This window comes from Oxyura jamaicensis, chromosome 11, assembly GCF_011077185.1.
Source record: "Oxyura jamaicensis isolate SHBP4307 breed ruddy duck chromosome 11, BPBGC_Ojam_1.0, whole genome shotgun sequence".
NCBI lineage: Eukaryota > Metazoa > Chordata > Aves > Anseriformes > Anatidae > Oxyura > Oxyura jamaicensis.
In genome coordinates this window covers 3,829,723-3,850,621 of record NC_048903.1, presented here as the reverse complement: position 1 = coordinate 3,850,621, position 20,899 = coordinate 3,829,723, and the positions used below count along the sequence as shown (strand labels likewise).

At 41.6% G+C, this 20,899-nt stretch overlaps 1 long non-coding RNA gene across 2 annotated transcripts; it reads right to left on the bottom strand.

Moving 5' to 3' along the window:
• Positions 1-5,305: 5,305 nt before the first annotated feature.
• On the bottom strand, positions 5,306-20,605 carry LOC118172921. Of its 2 annotated transcripts, XR_004753894.1 has the most exons (7): positions 20,553-20,605; positions 16,054-16,218; positions 15,789-15,851; positions 14,808-14,981; positions 10,935-11,045; positions 7,421-8,631; positions 5,306-7,388 (listed from the first exon to the last, which is right to left on the bottom strand). It is a non-coding gene; the product is annotated as an uncharacterized LOC118172921 (long non-coding RNA). The 2 variants fall into 2 exon arrangements; XR_004753895.1 differs by lacking the exon at positions 10,935-11,045.
• Between the last annotated feature and the right edge of the window lie 294 nt (positions 20,606-20,899).

The window sequence follows — 20,899 nt, the reverse complement described above, 5'->3', positions numbered from 1 at the left end:
AGGAGCTGGGGCCTGAGGTGGGCCGGGAGGAGCCATTTTGTGCCTGAGGTGGGCCAGGTGCTGAGCGCGCCCAGCTGGGCAGGCAGCAGCCGCCTGGGCCTGGGCCTGGGCTGGCCCTGCCGGCCACCTCCCGGCCTCAGGGGGTGTCCTGCGGGGTCCCATGGCATGGTGCAGATGGGTGCTTGCTGTGCTCAGCACCTTTACAAAGCCTATGGCGTAGGCATGTGCCAATAGTAACAAAAGTGCCTTCGCAAACCAGAGTTGCTCCTCTTCTGCCCCAATGTCCTGTTCCTGGGAAGTACACTGGTGTTTTGAAAATGCAAAGATGTGTGGTGCCCAACTGCAGCTTTTTTAAAAAATTTGAAAGAGACACAAACAGCTTAAAGCTGCCCTCCTTCCCCTTCCACCCCAGGAAAGAAAAAGAAAAAAGACAAATATGTTTTATTCCTTATTAGCTGGTAACACAACACCTCCTGAGCACTTGTAGCAGGCGGCAGTGAAAGTCGCCGCGTGGCCTGCTTAGAACAAAAACAGGAACGGGAGACAGCTCTGAAGAGGGTTTTTTACACGCAGCCCAGCCATCATAGCGTGCCCAAACCAAGTACTTTTATCCAGTTAATTTGGTGAATGAATCCCTCAGGGTCCCCAGCCATCCACCACTACAGCTCATTAGAGCCCCATATCCGACTTCTCACATTGTACCACTGAAAGCACTTCTGCTTAAAATGTAATTAAACTTAAAACAAACAAGAGCTCTCTTCCCCCCTCCGCCCTGCCTCCCTCGGCCCCTGCCCACTGCCGACAGAGGCACCGACCCTGCCGCGATATTTGGGAAAACGCGGCACATTTCCACCACTTACGGCGTGACATTTGCCCAACCGTTTGTCCTGTGAGCAATTAGAAGTCTAAATACTGGGTGTAATGCATTACTGCTGGGATTTAAACTTGCAGATCTTTTACAAACGAGTAATGTGGTAAGACTTGCTGTCCAATGAGGTGTCTTATTGAAATATCCCAGGCTGCTTCACTTGTCACAGCTGTCGTTTCAGCCATTTGCACTTACACTGTATTGCTTTCATTACAAAAATAGAAATTTGTGTCTTAAGTGCTGTTACATTACTAATGCTAAATATTTAATTCCCCGGGGCTCTAATTATGGTTGAGCACTGGCAACACTGATTCTACTTTTTAATAACAACTGTAAAAGCAATTTGAGCATTTTTCAATTAATTAAATACATAGTGTACGAGTAACCTCTTGTCATTTTGCCCTCCAGGACCTGAGCTAATTTGTGTGGAATAAAATGTTTTGAAAATTAACTGATATACTGGTCTGATCACTGTTGTTCTATTAAATTATAGCCTGCCAAACGAGCATTGTATAATAGTTACATACAATACAGTTTCTTTATTTATGACGGTGTATTTTTTTTTAATCAAAAACAACACAAAACTACAACACTTCTACATCCCATTTCTAGAGACCAATGTTCACAAGGCCTAATTAGCAAGAAGGAGATGGTCTACGTGCGCTATCAACAGCAGACTTAAAGCACAGTGAGTCTTCAGCTATGAAAAACAAAGCCTCTCTCCACTTCCCAGACCTCACTTTCACCTTCTTTCACAGCTGAAATTAAAAGTGTTAATTAAATGACTTTCTCCTGCATAAACTCCCACGGATTAGTTAGTGGTTTACACTTTAACACATGGGAATCAACTCACAGTGTTAAAGCATGCAAGTAGTTTAGAAACCAATTTTTGTCTTCAACTTGCAGAGCCCAATGTGATAAGACTTTGCCGTCAGCTGAATTTGTTGGAATACACAAACAACTAAAAACACATAGCCTTCTCACTCGCACTTTCAGGTATAAAACTAGTTTCTATGCATATGTAACGTGATGCTAAAATTAAGTATGTATTTCCAGTTGATATAACACAGACCTAGACATTTAGAACAGCAATACACAACAGTACTTCATGCATCCCAGTAAGGGACACTCATCTCTTTTTTTCTCCACATCCCACATAAAAATAATGTAAAACTTACTGTAAAGGATTAGAAAAAATGTGTTTGTTTTTTTTCATATTTTTATTTGTAGCTGATGAATAATATTCATTCAGCATGCACTTTAATATTGTACTTTATAGCATGCAATAATAGTAAGTCAAACAATGCTTGAAAAGTACTTAAGGTTTAATAGTTTAAATATCCCAAAATACACAGGTGAAAGTATGATGGTTTTTGTTTTTAGACAAATAATTCAATAGTAAGGGCAACATTCTTCTTTGAAATCATGCAAAACATAGGTGATATACAACACTAGTAAGAACTGAACACTACCAAAGAACTTCTTAAGTCTTATTAAAGTACACGGATATAATGGAATTTCCAGGAAAAAGTTGACTGTGAGTTAAGACTTAATTATTGCTATTTAAAAAGAAGACTTTGAAAAAGGCACCTCCAGCCACTTTGCTGGTCTGCAGTGACTTCTCTTTTTCAGCAGGCCACGCTTTAACCTGGAAGCATTGGGAAAAGAAGAAACAGCATGTTTTAGTATGTGCCTCCCCTCCTGCCCTTGTCCAGTTACCTGCTCATCCCTGGGCACTGCTGCCATGGCCACTGGGCCACCAGCCACAGCTTCCACCCACCTGGCGCTGCCTGGGTCTGACAGAGGTGCGGCTGCTTCTGATAGCGTCAGCTGCATGCTGGGGTTGTTCACAGAATCTGGCCCTCTTGTATTTTCTAAGACCGCCTGCTCCTTCAGGAAAGCACTTTGTGCCTGTATCTACATAAAGCATGGACGCTGATAAGGCTGTGTGCTTAGTTGTGCACAGCTCTGGTCATTCAATTCTCACCAAAACCCAGAGGAGTGGAGTGTACTTGGCAGGGCTCTCCATGCCATGGGCCACGTAAACAAAATGCAAACGAGAGCTAAAGAATGGTTTGGTCTTGAAAGCTGCATGTTTGTTACCTCTACTTTAAATACGTACTTAAAAAGAAATATTAAAGATACTTTTAGTACATGAGGCATTGACAGGAAAGGACAGCTAACTGAATGTTCTCAAACTGACTTTAAATTGTTCCAATGTGCTGGAAAAAGAAAATTAAAGAAAAATCATATCGCTAAAAATTACACTATCGGAAATTATATCTGTTCAATCGACATTTTGAGGAATTTCATGTCTAACATGATTGGTCACTGTATGTTGCAATTATGAATTCCCATTTTTTGCTACTCCCAAGGCATCATGCATACAGAATGCTGCACTCATATCATTTAAAATGAAACCAAGTCTGCAGTTTACATTAAGTGAGATTCTTCACTTGCTTTGTCAAACTCTCAGACACTAAGAGCTGCAAGTCAAACTAAGCAGGATTGTATTTCAGTTAAAAAATAAAAATCTACAGGCTGCAGCATTCCTCTGGGACCAAGTAAATTAAGACCCTCAGTCAACATTGCAACACTATTTTTCTGCAAATAAATACTAAATAGAATATGTGATTGTGTTACTGTCAAACAAAATTGCTCAGGTCTTCAGCACTAGTGTACAAGTGTGTGTGCATGTGCATACATGAAACGTATGCATACAGAAAATACAAAGGTCATGAGTAATGTATTGCAGTAATAGCTCTCTTCTTAGAGAAAGGTTTATTTAACTGTGTAAAAACTTAAGTTATCTTTACTACTATTGAAAGCTTTCCCAGTATCTCTAGGTGTCTGACTTTCAATAAATCCTGGCAACATTCTGCTCACATACTGAGTTTTAAAGCACGTGTAGCATGTGTCAACTTCAATAAAAGCAGTGAAGTTCTTTAATTACCCCATTCACTCGGGAGCTGCTTTAACGAAGTATTTTTCAGAATGTGTGAAGATGTAAAATCCCCCCCCACAACCAACCCAGTTATCTGTGTGCAATGACTACTCAGCATCTAACAACAATGGATATACTACAGAATAAAAATGTGAATTATGCCAAGCCCATAATTCTCAGAGACTGACTACAAAGCTCTTATAGTCAGCATTAAGCCTTTAAAACTCTAACCCTAATCAATCATAAACATAGAAATAAAAACCTTGTGGTCTTTTTTGAAATCTAAAACACTAGTGCACAACTTTAAATAGCATTTCTGTTTTCTCTGAATCACACAGCATTCTTTCCATGTAAAATACATACTTCTGCATGAAGGCTGACTAGTACATACAAGTTAAAAAATAACAACAGCTCTTTAAACACGAGCTAATTACACCTGGCATATTGGACTTCACTGATAACATACTGCTTGCCATAGAGCAGAAGATAGCCAACCTGGCCAAAAATAAAGGTGCGCAAGATTCAGAAAACGAAGTGCAAACAACCTCTCCCTTCTCCAGTGCTTATGCCCCCAGGTCTTTTCCCAAAGAGCCAATATTGTCTCCCCAGGCTGCAGAGAACTTGGAATCATATGACTTGCACACGTTTATTTCAACCTAGGTGACAGCACAGCAACAAAAAGCCCATTAAAAAGAAAAAAGGCAGATAACCGGACGCGATCTACTTGTGATCATTTTTTTGTGATGTGTTAGTGAATGGGTGCCAGCTAACTAATCTTAGCAGCGAACAAACCTAATTTATACACAGCAGGATGCTGTCAGATTATTTTAAACCTAACAATTATTTCTAGCAACAAGGCGGCATTGCACTTAGTAAGCAGTATAAAAGACATTTGCTCTGTTTTTTCATGTGCTGTTTGATTAATTGGGGGGGGCAGGGGACAGGGATGGATGAGTGAAAGAAACCCACCTAAAGCCAACGAAACATTAAGCTCTTTGGAACCAAGCGCAGTGAGATGAAAAAGCATGTTTGAAAAAGGCATGATCTGAAAAGAAGTTCTGAGAATTTCAAGTAAATTTTAATAGCTGTTTGGTGGAAGTTGCTACGTTATAGGTATTTGCTATACCAAGATACCGCTCTCTCTTCTAAGCCAGAAGTACTTTTAAGACGACCCAGTCTGACCCCACGTGAAACAAAAGCCTCAGAAGCCCACGAGGAATTCTTCTACCCCACCCATGCGTTTGTTCAAGCACACGTCTATGAAAATATTTCATCTTCATTCAACAACTTCAAATGCTAGAAAATCTACTATTCCCTTTCTAATAATTTCTAATGATTCATTGCTATTATTAAAAATTTACACCTTAGAGTTTGTCATTAACTGATTTTTATCTCCACACATTGTCAACATATATTGCCTTGAAAATGCTTTGCTATGTCTGGAGTATGAAAACAGCCATGCAAAATCAACTGCCGTATTACAGATGCACAGATTATTTTCAGGAATGCACATTTTATTCAACCAAGACTGAAGTTAAAGAAGTTCAAAAGTAAAAGTACAGTACCATTTAAGAAGGTAAACTATGTTTTGTCCAACATAGTTGTGGCAACCATACATAGAAATCATGTGTTTATAATAATAAACATAAATTATGAAATGCCTGGAATTCTGATATATTCATACAGAATGCGGCAATCACTGAAGAGCCAGAAAGTCTGGTTGAAACCAACCTATTATTTGGAGTATTTATAAGAAAAGAAAGTCTGTCTGCTCTGAAACTGTATTTTGTTTTCTTTTTAGTGCTATATAAACAATATGACAGCCTTAACTATAGCGCTTGATCATTTTAAGTGCCTGGACATAAAATTTTACTCATTGGCATAACACAGCCATGACAGTGCTCTACATAAGACAGATGTTATTTTTCAGCACTGGTTTAATTACACATAACTATATGGTATTAACACTGGAGCAGACAAAAAGTTTATTAGGAAGTCACAAGCATTTCATTAAGGATTTTAACATGGGTATGACAATGGCCCATATTAAGATGCAAGGATTACGGGCTGTCTCGAGGAGCTGCAGCGGCTCAGCTCTCAGCGGCCATGGGAGACGTCTCGGCAGTCCTTGGGATGAGGCACTTCACGTCTGAACCCAGCACGGATGCCCAGAGCTCAGCAGGAGCTTGACCCCCTGCTGCCATCACAGGGCTCAGCTCCCATGCCTGGAGCCACCCCGAATTCACCTTAGAAATAAAGAGAATGGATCAGTAGAAAGCTGAGGATTTTGGCAATTATGTGGTTGGTGCTTTGCCTCCTTGAGCTACGCACATTTGCAGCGCAGAGCTCACTGTACAGGTTAACAAGAATAATAAAGAATATGATGGAAGAACTCAACATTTTCTCAACGTACAGCAGTACATAGCTAAGTTAACTCAGAACTTGGCAGTAAAGCAACAGATTTCACAGTCACATCAGATCTATTAACACAATGTAGAAATATTAGCCATTTTAAGTCTGTGCACATTCCAAAATCTATGTGCCTTGGTCCTATGAACGCCCATCCCTCATCTCTTCACGCTGCTGCTTTAGAGGCCCACAGGAGGTTAGTGCTCAGCAGATGCAGGCTTTGGTCTGAAAGCACTGTGCTATTGGAGGATAAACCAGCCAGGGCAGGCTGTTCTCTCCTGCACAGCAGTACCTTGGTGCTATCCCTGGTGCACACCAGTTCCTGCCCAGACGTTGCACATTGCTTTCCTCCCTTACCTATGGCACATGAGAGAGGCCAGGGCATGCTTCCTCATTCTTCAGCAGAGAACCAATTAAAAGGGATCGAATGTAATGCCAGCTGAGCTGGAAGTTCAGCCCTTTCTGCTACTGAACTGAGTTCTTTTCATCTAGCAGTGCCCCAGGAGGAGACGCAAGCAGAGTTGCTGCTCTCGGGTTTCTGACTACTCAGAAAGCCTCTTGTTCTTTGTCTGCCCGAGTCCTGTTTGTGGGACAGCACCCACAGTCCACAGCCTCCATGCAAGAAGACTCAGTTTTGAGGTGTGTTGGTTTAACCCAGTATGCCTCCACTACTAGAGATCATCTGTAACATTCTGATTTTAACACAGGGAACACCAAGACCTTGCATATCTCACTGGATTCCTGCATCTACTGATGAACCATCAGACAGACAGACAAGCAGCAGAGAATGGGGAGATGGGGCTCTGCTGCAGAGGTGGGGGCTCTCGCCTCTTCTCTAAGGCAGCTCAGAACACTGTGTCAAAAGCAGTTCTGCCAATGCATGCAGTAGTTGAGGCAGCCTCTTGGATGAGTGTGTTCATGCAGCAGCGTGTTTGATAGGTATAAAAACATTTGGAAACATTTGTACTGTTCAAACATCTTGACCACTGATGGATTTCCCTACAATCACCGTCCTCTGTTACCTACTCTCTCTCTTTCCACTTGCATTGGCAAACTATGCAGTCCATCCCTGAAACACACGAATTATACATGATATAACTGCATAGCTTTCCAACAGGTCACGTTTTTTTCTGCATTTTAGAGATGCAAGTGAACATGATGAAAAGACTACACCACTACACTAAAAAAGACTACACTACTACACCAGCAGCAGCTCCTCAACACACCTCCTGATACCACACCACCTTCCCAGATATGCCGTCCATGCAGCTGGTCTGCACACTCCCTGCCCTTCTGTCAAAATGACCCAGGCTACCAGTTAACCAGGATTTGATAACGTGATCAGCTTGGGCTGAATTAAATCTGTGTGTGCTCAGTGAAACACTTCAGCATGCTTGCCTAGCAGGGGCAATAACCTGCAAGAGAGTGAGCAAGTGTGCATGAAGCTTCCTTCTTTAACCAGCACGGATGCTGACAAAGAAGGCTGCCTTCTCTGAAGTTAATCCCAGCAATTTAAAGCAGACTTGTGGAGAAAAAAAAAAAAAAAAGAAAAAAAAAAAAAAGACACAAGTGAATCTGAAGTTACTCTAAAATGCAACTCCAAGGACACATTAGTTCCACTAGAGACCAAGTATAAGCCAGATGCAATAAGTTGAGTTATAGTCAAAAAGATTGCACAGAGAAAGAAAGAATTAATAATTCGTAATTTGGCATAACACGACGTTCCCAACAGCTCATCTCTCCTTCCAGTAATTGTGTCTTGGCAATGTACATATTCAAGAAATCATTGCACAAAGCACACTTTCTGTTGGAAAAAAAATAAAATAAAGCACCTTTCTTTGTAATACTGTCATTCTGAAAACTAAAGAAGCTTTTACTGAAAGGTAAAATATGCCCATCAAAACACCAAGGGACAAAACCTCATTCATTCCTTACTTGTTTAAGAATTACTAAAAAGAAACATTTTGCAGAGGGCTAAGGCAACAGTAATTTAGACAATAACAAATTGAGTGTTGTAAGAATAACTATCCCATTGAATAAAGGAACTCTGGCAAGAAACTTCTCACGTGGCATTCAACATACTTTCAAATAAAGGACTGAAGTATGCAAGTTCAATTACTTCAAAAATAACGACTTTCCAGTGGTTTACCATAATGACAACGTTGTATAGAAAGATACAATAACTCTTTGTAGCCTAAAAATTGACAGTTTCATTTTACAAAAGATAACTTCCAAAAGCATCTTGTTGTGACAATCAAGTTTTGAGGAAAAAAACAACCTGTCATTTGATAAATAGATGAAATTAACTGTCATGAAAACCACTTAAGCACTCCTCTTTCCTGTTATCCTTCTCATCTCAGCAGTAACTGATAAGAAGATTTCAGGGAGGTTCAGTCATTGGTGGCAGGATCTAGAAAAGAAATAATTTTACATACAGTTATCATTCCCATTCACAGCTTCTAGTTACTGTATTTCACCAACTTGCACTTAATTAGCTTCCTTCTGCCTCTGATATGAGCACAATGGACAAACTACTTCATACAAATCACTGCTCACTGCTGCAATTGCACCTTACACCAAGGATTTGCCATGGTTGCATCCTATCACGTTAATAGTGCTTATAAAGGTATCATTAACACGGTCCTGTTATCTACCAGCTATGAATTGCCAATACCAGCCAGGGTGTTAACCAGCAGGAAACCGGACTTTAGTCATTATTAGTCATTTAGTTCCTTACTTATGGCCTATGCTTGAACTTGAAACTCTTACATTTCTGTGCAACTTCTAGAAAATAAACCACTTGTCCACAGCACAGGAACAGATGCAACAGCTGCCACAGAATTTGAGAACAACAATCACAGCATATTTTCCAAAAGCCATTATCTGAGGCTTTATTTGGCTAAGGAAGCAGCTTCTTTAAGAGGAAAGAAGAGCATGGATCAGTCAATGAAAAGTCTCATATCCCCAGGACTCTGTATGACAATCCCGCTTCCAACATTTCCACATTAAAGCTGTCATAGCACATCTGGCAGATTTCTAGTTGGCATCTTCCACATTCTAGGTTCTTTACATCAACAAGCCTCAAATGGCAGCTGAGGTTTTAATGCCAAGAAACACCTGAATGCAAACTGTGTCTGCCTTCTACCTTTCTCTAGGCCACGCTGCCACTTAGATCACTGCACTGACGTAACAGCTACACTGTCTTCTACTGCACTGCAGCAGCACACCTACTGACGTGACGGCAGGACTCGAGGGGTCTTCAGCCCTACAGAAACCTAGCTGCCTTCTTGGGTAGCAACTGGCATCCTTTTTCATGATGAGCATCGTAAGGACTGAGCATATGGTCCTTCGAAGGGATATCAAAATAAATATGACAGGTCAGTGCAATCATCATATCGAATGAATTCAAATGATGCTGTATCTAAAATGAAATGTGTGCACATAATAAAGATTCAAATGACAAAAAACCCTACCCTTTATCCCTCTCTGAATTATTTATGAATTCTGCAACTCCAGCTGTTGCCACCAGCCCAAGGACATTTCTTCATTTTGGGAATGACATTTCATATTAAAAGATAAGTTAACAAAACAAAAGGACACCGTGGATCTTCCTTAAAAACCATTGGAAAGCACAATACATCTTTCTCCAGCATTTACGAAGGAAAATAATCAACAATCAATTAAGCTCTTGTTTCTCAACTTGTTCACGTAATTCCAAACACAGATTTCAACACTCATGCATTAACTCAGCCATGCCTTTCTAACTGCAGCAGCTAGGCTGGACCCTCAAAGCACCTTGGGTCTTCCTCGCAGAGGAAGGGTTATCTCCCTCTGACAGTCCACTGTAAACCCCATGCCACTGTACTAAGCACTCTGCAATTCTATCACCACTCAAATTAGGGAAAACTTTCAGTACACAATGTGGTCTTCCTAGAAAAAGTTAATATTCTGCACGCATGTAAATGCTTTTGATGATAAATTCTTTGTGCATAAATTAAAACAAAAAGAAACAGCAACTTCAAGACGTGTAGTTTAAGGCACAAGAACAGCTTTCAAGTAGCTATGCCATTTAGATTAGCAAATGCCAGGTGGTGGTGACCACTTGCAGCCTGTTAGCTCTTAGATTTCTAACTAACAGTATGGGGGGAAGCTTAGCCAGTAAGCATGACTTCCATCACCTACACTTCCATGTCCTCCCCCATTCTGCACATGACCCTAAATATTAACCCTAACCTATATTGAGCCCTGTATGGTTTACCAACAGCTTCTTCTCTGCCACAAATAAGACACTCCATGGTTGCCCACGACCTTCGTTTCATAGTGTTTCCTCCTCTTCTTTTGCTTAACTGATCTGCACTTGGGTTTACGTTCTGCTCCTAAGAGATAGAGACCAAATGCCACAAGAGCATTTAAGATTCATTTTGTTTGTTTTATCCTCCTTAGTCACCTGAAAACAGACTAGCAATTGCAGCAGTTCTAATGCTAAAAGGAGATGTAGGGAGAAATGTAAGAGGTTCCAAGTTCCCATCAGCAGAAATCTCTGGTATCACCAGCAGAGCTCCCAAGCCATTTGTCAGCTTCCTGCAGCCAAGAATGCGTCACTTGGCCTCAGTGCCAAGCACGTCGCTCAGGCCTGAACCAGACTGCCATGCAGGCAGGTATTTAATAAGCAAACTTTGTCTCGGGGAAAGGTGGCAGAGCAAGAGGAGCTACCTGTATTGGGAGTGAAACAAGCCAATGGTTTTCAAGCAGAGCCCACTTTGGTTCAGCAGGACTTCCAGCAGTATCTGCTTTTGTTCAGGTTGGTAACACTGAGCTCATACACTGTTATCCAGGAAAAGCAGATGTGGTTAAAAAAAACATTTATTTGCCCTTCGGTCTGCATTAGAACAACTGGCACCCAGCCCTGACCAGCCTCCCTCTTCCTTGCGGCTGTGGGAAAACTACCAAAAGACCACCTTCCCTTCCCACCTCCTGCTACTGGCAAAAAAAAAAAAAAAAGCACAGAAACAAAGAAGACAGTCAGAGGATTTGGGATGGGTAGAACACCATCGAGTGTTTAACCAGTTTAAGCTTAATCTCCAAGAGCACCAAATTCTTGTGATGGCTGTTTCTGTAGGGGGAGTTATTACTCCCTCACCACTGACACTTCACCAGTATTTTTCAAATCCCTGGTGTTGTGCTCAGTCCCTCTCAAACTAAACAAATGTACATCGCATCCTTCTGCAAATTAACAGATTAAAAAAAATGTAACATCTCTCCCGTTCCAGGGTTGCCATTTAACTCTCAATGCCACAGGTTCTCCTGTGCCTTCTGAAAGTACCTTCTAGCTGTGCTAGAGGAATGACATTTGCAAAAATCACCTGTGTGAGGAAGCATCCTTCTGAAGATTTTCACGAGCTACTCAGATGCAATTGAAGTCAGTCCTCAAAAAATAAGAAAAGTCATCTTTGTGCCCAAACACACTCACTAAACACTCCTGGCTATGATATTGTTTCATAATTGCCATATTGTACGCAAACATTCCAACAAAATATCTTGTCGCATGTGACTGGCTCACACAGCGACTTACACCTAGTGCTTCTGCAGAGCTCTCCCAGTGTTGCACAATGTTCTTGAATACAAATGACAAATTGATCCCTTCACATGATAATTTTTTTTAGCGTTCGATATTTTTAATGTTAAGAAAATTGTACCTCAACATGGTCTTTAATCTAATCCTTACCCTGAACAATTGAAGTACATCTGTATTAATCTATTAGATGCTTTTCCACACCACACCTATGGCACTGCATAAATTACTGTAATTTAAATGAATTACTGCTTGAAAATTCTCATTCTGTAAGAAACGCGTGGTGTTACAAGGCACCAGAAAGAAAAATGTGCACTACGGTAACTAAGTTTTATAATATCGTATGTCTAGGTTCTCATAAACCAGCTATTCTAAATAGCTGTTAAAGGACAAGAATATTAGACCCATCACATAGAACACACATCAATATGTCCAAGAAGTCAATAATATGAAATTAAATCTACAGTTTATTTAGATACATTTCCATGCTCATGTATGCGGAATCCACTTTAAAAATGCCATTAGGCGAGCTGAAGAATATTATTGCAAAAGACAACACCAAGAGTAATTCTATCTCTGCCCTGGATAACTTGCATTTTTCTCTTTAATCATCTGATCCGCTGAACTGCACAGAAGAAAGAGAACTTGGAAACAAAAATAAAAATACAGAAACCACCACCAGCAACAGAAACCCCACCTAAGTTCTTTTGTTACACTACGCTGCGTACTGCTACTGTTTAAGGATGACTTAAGACTGCACACTTCCACTACCTAACAGTAAAGAATGAAAAGCTTCTTGCTACAAGCTAAAAAGAAAGTCTTTACCATGCTCCTTGAAGAGCTCATTTTCACATTACTCAGGCTTCATTATGCTGAATCAATATTCGTTTAGTCACTGGGGTTATTGACATATTTTAAAATAAAAGTATACCCTTCAGCTACTGCACTCATTACGGGTAATTTGTCTTGTCAGGGAGCAGGGAATATTATCCCAGTCTTTCAGGGGCTGACAGCCCATGGAAATACCTCCCCTTGGTTACAACTGTAAATAATTTTAAGGTAAAATATTGAAAAATCAATGACTGTTTCCTGCAATCTGTCACAAACAAATCAATCATAATCTCCACAGCCAGAGAGTATGATTTGAAGGAGATGAGAGCAGATGTAATTCTTGGCTGGAATCTCTCATTTCAAAATCACTTCACATAATGGTGTCATCATTTAAACACTTAGCAGTCACTGCAACTGCCACTCATAACATCTAGTTGGACAAAACCGCAAGGAAGAGGAGGAGAAATGCCATCACTGTTATGTAAACAAGCATCTCATTTAAATGGTTGCAACATTAGCGAATTGCATAGATATAACAGCTAGGCTCATCTCTCCACAAAAGGTCCATGACGCTTTTCTTTCTCAATGGGAGATTCTCTATAAATTAGCCTCTTAAAATGCAATGTGTTTTAAAACAAAACTAGGCTTCAGAAAAGGCGCATAAAATATCTGGCAATAATGCTGTTTCTAAAAATATTTCAGTTTCATTCACTCCAAATTGCTCCTAACAGAATTACACAGCAAATTCTCATGAGACTGAGAAAGGAAAATTGTCTGAAGTACCTCTGTCTTTTTAAGACCAATAAGGATCTCAATGCTTCTTTGTCCTCTACATATTACATTTCACATCTAATTTTCATTAAGCACACACCGACTCAACGTTAGCAGAGGTAACACCACTGCAGAGTACAGGTGAAAAAAAAAAGTCACAACCTACATAAATTAATTGAGAGTATACTTTCAACTTGTACTCAAAGAGATTAACTGTTGTATACATTTGTATAAAGGATCAATTGTTGTATACATTTGTATAAAGGATCAATTTATACATAACGAATTAAGTGCTGTGCAGTCAAAATGCTATAAACTGATCTTTGTAAATGTGAATCATCTGTGTAAAATGAGTCTGTTTTTATAGAGGAACGCTAATACTTGGACTCAAATTATTTCTTCATTCATCCTCTACCTCACCCCAGACTACATTTTCACCCTGACACCGCAGTGCTCGAGACACTTCTGTGCAGATCAGTTGAGATAAAAAACAGCAGACAGGATGCAATTGTGCAACTGCAACTGTGGGCCTAAGCCTGCATTCCTTGCACAAACAAAATTCCCAAATGCTCACTGAGTGTTTCACTTCAGAGCCTATCATTTGAGCTCTTAATCTTTAATGTGCAGAGCTCGTTATCACATATTCATTTTAATCACATTAACCTTAGCAACTCATATTTCTGAGTATTTATCTTGCAACTGTAGGACTACGGAAAAAACTGCAATTGAAAAGACGGAATTATTTTCTCTTTGCTTGCAAACATTATATATATGTAATATATATAATTATATATATACACTTATATATACATACATATGTATAAAAGCCTCTCCAAGGTTGTAATTCCTTTCAAGTATGTTTTACGTCTATCTTCTACATGGAAAGCACATCTCTAAGACTAATTCTTTATTGATAAACATCAAAATCACTGTTGCTTGTAGCAGCTAGAGAAATTATCTTCTCAGCAAAATAAACTATTAAAAATGGAAAACAAAGTCTCAGCCAAGAAGAAACAGTTATTGCCTTAGAGTCTAACCAAGTGCAAGAAAACTGCAAATACCAGCTGTGAAGTCAATCAACTTATCCTGGGGAAAGGCCACTCTATTGTGAAAGGAAGCAGGGGGTGGGAGGAAACAATCACACACACACACACACACACACACACAAAAAAAAGAAAAAAAAAAAAGAGGAAAAGAGGAAAAGAAAAAAGAAAAAAATAGAAAAAAAAAAAGAAAAAAAAAAGAAAAAAAAAAAGAGCAGCTCCTACTAATGAGTTGCCATACCTCACTATGGAGGACATTTCCCTGGATGAAATCTGGAGCGAAGCTATCCGAGAGACAGCCTCAGCTCGTCAGCCCTTTTAAATCCCCTCACTGGCCAACAGACACTCAGGGAGAGAGACCCCGCTTACCACATCAAGCCATTCCGGGACAGAGAAGCAGCGTGCTACACTGAATACGTCAGCATCTTTCCCCAGTGCCGCTCCCCTGAGCCAGGTTGTTATTGCTCAGGACAATCACGCAATTAGGTGGGTCAGGAATCACAGAAGACAGAAGAGATCCATTCTTCCTGCATGCCAGTTATCCTGTTCATAAAAAAAAACGAAGGCAATGACTCTTTCCCTTCATTGTAAGGCACTTAATAAATATTAATAATAATAAAGTCAGTCACATCTCCTAGACAAAACTGACAAATATTTTTTTTTGCAATTTTTGACACTCATTGGGCTCGGGGGGAGAACCCACAAGTTCAAGATGGAAAAAGACTCAATTCCATACTTGGACACAAGAGGTCACAGAGGGCTGCACGGCGGTGGACATTACACAACAGCTCCCCGACAAAGGAAGCCCTGAGAAGAGCAAGCAGCACATGCTGCAGCACTACAGACGTTCATGGAGATTTCAGGGGTCAGCACTATGAGCACTGTTTTCTGCTGGATAAAGCATTAAGTTGCTGTAGCAGCTAAGAGGACTGTGAAGGACAATACACATGACTTTCTGGTCAAGAAGAAGAACTATTCCTTGAATGACAAGGTGTTTCTTCATTGTATCTTTCCCAAGTCATAAAAGAACTATGGGTTATGGAAAACACTGAAAAAAGAAAAGATACTGGCTTAAAACAAACAAACAAACAAACAATAAAAAAGCTAACAGTACTTCCTCGATTACCCAGCATCTCAATTTACTGTTCTCACTCATACTGTTTATTTAGGCCACTAGTATAAGCTCATTTATTAAACGCTGCTCCACATCATCAAAGAGCAATAAAAATAACACAGTGCACATTTATATCATAGTCACATCACGCAGTATTACTGATAATATTACACTATTAACAACACTCTACCTAGTAAGTTTAAATCTTCTTGTTTGGGTATTATAGAAAGACAAACCCTGCCTTCCATCTGTGTCCTTCCCTTCTTCAGCACTGATTACACCAGTCTCACTGAGCTCATCTGGAGAGGGAAAAATAATAATAAAAAAATTAGCTTATTTCAATGTTTGCTATCTGCACCACATGGCAGTCTAAAAAGAAACACTGATGTATCTGGAAACAGGAATTCCGCTTTTTGTTAGAGACCATGCTCACAAAGGACAGTGCCACTTCTGCAATGCCTCACTCAGTGAATCATAACGTACACAAAACAAATCACTTACCATTAACTCTGAATCGGACTTAATACGGTTAAAAACTGTGGCAAGCCAAAACACGTTCTGGCTTTGTACGAGGTCTCCGCCTGTGCACAGGTGTGCTTGCTGGGACGGACTGCTGGATTCGTCCTCCCCATCGCGGCCCTCACCGCTTCTCCTCTTGGCTGCATTCTATGAAGCCAAAAAACAGACATAGGGTGAACAGGAAAATGGAATAAAAAGATAGCATTTGTCACTAATTGAGACAGATTTCCCTTACAATCAAGGATTAAGGACTGAGCAACACAAGGGTTCCTTCACCCATTGATCTAGCGTGCTTGTTAAGCCCCACGGACACTGTTATCACCACATCCCCGGATGATGTTCAGTTCTGTGTTTTCTAAGAGGTGCACCACAAACAAGCACGCGGCAACCAAAGGTCTGTGGAATATGGCAATCAACCAATGAATCAGTAACAGCGTAAATAACTTCCTTTTGCTTGAAAACACAACAGCCTAATAAATCATAGGAGAGTGGACAACAACTGCAACCTGAGGATTTCGAAGCAGTGCAAAAGGTTTCAGGGAGGCAAACAGAGGCACGGAGGTTACAGGAACAAACCTACACCATATGACGTGCCAGAAGCTGAGGAAGGAAGCTAGCCCAGGTCCCTTAGCTACTACCAGGTCTTCCCCGTCACCTTCTCAGGCAACATAAAAGTTCCCCAGCGTTTCTGCAGCCTCCCCTCAGATAACTACCTGGGTTTCCTCAGTTTCAGTTCTGCCTAGGGACACAGGAGCACGCTTCATACCACAGAGAATATCGGCTAAAGTTTAACTGAAGCAAGAAACTAAATGCCAAAATAAACTTAAGGAAAAGCAAAGAGCAAGCAGAACAAAAATGCCTTAAAAGTAGCTTTTCCAACCTCGTCTCCGCAGAGCTATCTGATTCCCCGGAGATCCACGCAACCTAAAGCACGCTGACACTCGGAGAGGCTCCAGCCCTCCCTAAGCAGCCAGGGAGCCAGCACAAAGTGATTCTTACACCGGTAGTATCATAAAGAAGTTGTAGGCATCTTTTTATAATGACAGAGTATTCTTAATAAAAGCTTCAAGCAGGTTTTATAGCTGCATATTATCCAATGAAACCAGTAATAAACAGCACTGTAGCGTTATTTAGTGCAACTCCAATACGCCAAGAGTCACAACCTCGGTTTTATTTATCGCGCCGGCTAAAATGTTAGTTCTTAGCTTTACAGTAGCAGCCAAGACCGTAGCTGTTTTATCCCAGCACGCTGCCATCTGGACACTGATACTTTGTTATGGGATATGAAAGACGAGCGTAGTTACCTAACGCAGCTTAATTGAAAACAGAAGACCTAAATATTACATCAGGCATTATTCTACACAAAATTAAACGTGAAGGGCATGAGAAGTTTCAGAGATGGTAGCAGGGACTATTTCAGAGGTAAACGCTGAATTCCTGATGTGTGACAGAAATGCTGAGAAACACTGAAAAAGATGTGCTCGTGAAAGGAAAGCTGGAAAATGCACCCTTTGGGGAGGGTAGGAGAGCGATCGGTCACAAATTAGGTAGCATGGTGAGATTTCTGTTATGATCATCTGGATCCAGCTTGAAAGGCCTGACTAGCTTTCTTTTTTGAAATTGATTTATATGAAGAAAAGAATTGGCTCTATGCGTATGTTCACTTTAACGTGCAGAAAACAGCTTCAAGAATCATTTGCATCTGCATTACCTATATTAATGAACAGGAACCAGAAGCCTCTCCTGTTAATAAAGATCAGAGAGTACGAACTGTTAAAAAGAATTCCTTGGGTGCGAGGCTAGAAAAGCTACCTGGCACTACGTCTCTCACCCGAGAGGTAACGCCGAGCTGCCGCAAATACCTGCCATTAGGTCTGCAAATATGCACGCCAGAATGGGTAAGTGTGTAAGTAAACCAGATAAAATACAAACCCTTCTGAACACGCCACTGCTAATAAAAGTCACCCACCTTTAGCACCCACGCTGTGGCCAGGTTCTAGCTGTGGTAGAGCCCAGCACGTTCCAGCACTGTGGTGGGAAGGGAATTTGCCTCCACATTGAAAGCTACGGGCACACGGCACGGGGAGCCACAGCCATCCTGCTCGCTGAGGGGCTTCTCTTTCAAAATAAGGAGCCAACTAACAGGAGATGTGGCTTGCTTTAAGTGAAAAAACTTGTTTAGACATGAAAGAGTAGCTCTTTCCCCCACCCCAATCATATGGAGAGTCTATTTTTCTGCACATGTCCATGGAACTGCAAGCAAAATAAACCCTAGAGACGTATTTAACTTAGTCCATATCATGCGCACAAATTCAAGAGAATCACTCCATTTAAGTTAATTACAGGAAACTTCAAGGAAACTGAAATACCGTCTCAGGTTCTCCCAAGATACTGTCAAGATCTTTGGAGCTGCATGTTCAATACAGTAACTATGGACTGGATTTAAGGACTGCCAGCTGCACTTATGCACGGTTTTATTCCACATAATAAACAGTTTCCCTGAAAAATAACTAAGACTGATAATCAGGTCCCTGGCAAAAAGTAATTTTATGAACAAAGGCTAGCTGAGAAAACAACAAGACAGGAATGCACCTAAGCTACCTAACGCCCAGTCAGAGGCAGCAGGGGAGAGTTGTCGGCAGTGCCCACGGAGGTACCCACCTCCGCCTCAGGCTGCCGGAGCAGAGCGCTAACAAGTCAATGCCCAGGCAAAGTACGCGCAGGCAGCAGGAACAACAGGGGAGCTGCAGACATCTCGTGGGGCTCTGCCCTAAGACTCACCCGAGGCTGGCACTTCCACGGCACGTAGTGACCCCGTAACGCCCAGCACCTTGTCCTGGGGAAGGCAGCGGCAGCGTGCACCAGCAAACGGCTGCAGGAAAGCACCCCTGCGTTTTGCTGCCAATGCTTCTGCAGATATTTCAGGTGCGCTGCTTTAGCTGCTCTCCACCTAATAATGTATTGATTCAACAGAGAAAAACACAAGCCCCTCACTCTCCTTTGCAGGCTAATTAGCTTTATTACTGTGGTATCATAAAGGTGAAGAAAGTATTTTTGTTTTCTTTACAGTTAATAGACATATATATTCATATCCATTTGCTTTGTTCTGCTCTTAGTGCAAGCTGTTAGCACTTTAAAATACACTATATGAGACACCTCGTAGCAGCCAATTTCTCCTGCTATCTATCTACGTATTTTCTTAATACAAGCAGTCTTTAACAGAGAGTATTTTTCTCCTATGGATCCCTTGATAATACACTCCCACATTGAAATGGGGAAACAAATTATGCAGTGAGTGTCTATGGTCAGGTATTCTGATAAAGAAATATCAAAAAGGTTTTGAGAAAACAGCCTCCTTCTCATCCAGCCCTGCAGAAAAGGAAAAAAAAAAAAAAAGAGAGAGAGTTGAGGTGATCTCCTAATGCATCTCCCTTCATAATTCATGCCGAAAGATGACATTTTCTCAGGATCTTAATTAAGATAATGATGAACACCTGTGTCGGCATTCTTTGGCAAGACAGCATTATCCATCATAATCTTTTAAGTACACTCAAAAAAAAAAGCACCACCAAAACCAACAAAATCATATGACGGAACCAATCTGTTGCCTCTCTTCTCACTAAGTTTTGCATCTCAGGCACACACACAGACGATTAGATCTCTAAACACTGCCGTAAAAGCCAGGATCGGTAGATTTTAAAGTTTCAGCAGAAAGTAGCTATTAAAGTAATTAGATTAAGTGTATCATATTCGAGATACCTAAGTTTAACTCCATCCAACACAATCCACCTGCAACTGCACCACTCACAGTTAGATGCGACCAAGGCTGTACTTTTCAGATAGATTATTTGCTGTTATTTTCACAACCACCTCAAACCTTTTTCCCTTCCAAAAGGAAAATACTCACCGGCAATCCCTCTTGGATCTTCGTGCACTATTTTATTAAGCTATTTTACCCCGTACCGCAGATGTTTGCGCATCCTAAATGAAATTATGCAAATGAAACCAGTGTGGAAAAATGCCTAAATATGCAAGTTCAAATATTGCTACATTTTGGTCACCGCGTTTTGTGCGGTCATCTCAAATCCAAGCTCTACTTATGTCTGAAATTCTGTTCGAGTCTGACTACTAACGTGACCAGAGATCATTTTAAAAAGCTCTGCAGTGCAAGCCCTTCGGATTAAAGGCTAGAAAATAGAGAATTTTAATCGTTTATTTATGCAGCTGAATTTAAATGCACAAGAGCTGATTTAAATAAATTTAAGAGCAGGCAGGCAGCACATAAACCCTACCATAAGAAATCCATCAATAAGAAATTACTGCACGATCGGCGTTTCTTCTATTGCATTCAGAGCTTAGCATCCAGGGAATTATGACAGAAACACGGAGAGCGAGCAGAGAGCTGCACCGCCGACCTGCAGCGCGCTGCTACAGGCAGCCAGCGGGCTCCGAGGAGCGACCCCCCCCCCCCCCGCACCTACCGGCCGTGCCCACGGAGAGCAGCGCGCGGCTCCTGCAGCCCGTGGCAGGCGGGCGGGCGGACGGACAGGCAGACCTTCGTGGGCAGGGGGGGCGCGTTCCGGGGCGGATTTCTGCTTTTTCCGCCATCCCGGGCTGCGGCCGGTCTCCATGCAGGTCAGCCCCGAGCGATCAGCAGTCGGCGTGCTGCCTGCACGGGGCAGGGCGGCCGCGGGGGCTCAGCCCCCCTCCGGGGGCTCCCCGCAGCGTGGAGAAGCGGGACGGGGGCCGCGGGGTCGGGCGCAAACCGCCCGGCAGCGGCGCTGGGGGCAGCCCCCGGCGCGCTGCGGCCGTGCCCGCGGCCCCGCGC